This window comes from Bubalus bubalis, chromosome 5 (assembly GCF_019923935.1).
Source record: "Bubalus bubalis isolate 160015118507 breed Murrah chromosome 5, NDDB_SH_1, whole genome shotgun sequence".
NCBI classification, from domain to species: Eukaryota; Metazoa; Chordata; class Mammalia; order Artiodactyla; family Bovidae; genus Bubalus; species Bubalus bubalis.
In genome coordinates, this window is record NC_059161.1 from 88,207,498 (window position 1) to 88,208,758 (window position 1,261).

Consider the following 1,261-nt stretch of genomic DNA (forward strand, 5'->3'; position numbering starts at 1 on the left):
CACACGCTGTGGAGCAAGTAAGCCTGTGCGGCTGCAGCTCCTGAGCCCCTGAGCCACAACTAAAGCCCATGCACCACAGGGAAAGATTCCCCGCGTTGCACCTGAGACCCCGCAGCCACACAAATAAACAAATATTTTTAAAAACTGAACCCAATTCTCCATCACCCCTCATGCTGTATCCATATCTTTGCAATGTCAGTTTTATATTTCGGAGCTCCCTCCAGCATGAGCAGAAGTCTGTTTCCATGCCCCTTGAACCTGGAATGGCTTCATGGCTTGCTTTAGCCAGTCAGTGGTATCAGAAGTAACCATAGCCATTTCCAAGGCTAGGCCTCAAGGGATCTTTTATAATTCCATTTGTTCTCTTAAAACAATGTGGCTATTATGTGAATGAGCCTAGACTAACCTACTGAAGAACGAAAAATCACTTGAAGCAGAGAAGAGTTATCTCATTTGAGGTCTCCTTAAATCAGCCAGACTGTTGATGACCTGCTAACCGATTTAAGATGCACCAGTGAGTCCAACTGAGATCAACCAAGCCTGGCTCAGATCTGTAAAATCACTCAGTGGACCTTCAGATTTCCTGCAAATAATAAATTGTTGTTAAGCAACTACATTTGGGGTTTGTTTTACAACAATAGATAATGGATATATAAACCTGAGCATCATCTTGTACTGGCCATATACTCTATCTCAGAAGTTCTTATTATATATTTACGCCTTATATATAGTTATGTCTTATTATATAGTTACATGTTGGTTCTTATCTCCAAACCTAGCAGCCTCTACCATCACTTAAAAAACTTTTTTCTATCATTATCTTCATTTTTTGGATCTTATATTTAACAGTAATATTTCCTTATGCATTAGCAATTTAGCATTCTGGTTTGGCTTATATTTTGGTTAAAAGCTTTCATCCTTCTTCTGTCAGTGCTCTAGTTAAAATGTTACATAGATACTAAGTGGCTTACTTCTCTCTTGGGTGTTTCACTGTCTTACTATTTTAGTCATAATTTTGCAGAATGTAAGGTTTCCAAGTACTGTATATATTATATTATAGGCAACATATATTTGAATGTCAAGAATCTGAACATGTATTTTGAATGTCAAATTACTTTTGTCCTGTTCCACGACTGATCACAAACAACCCGAGTGTCAAGATTTCAGGATAGGGGACTTCCCTGATGGTTCACTGGCTCAGACGCCATGCTCCCAAGGCAGGGAGCCTGGATTCAATCCCTGGTGAGGGAATAGATCTCAT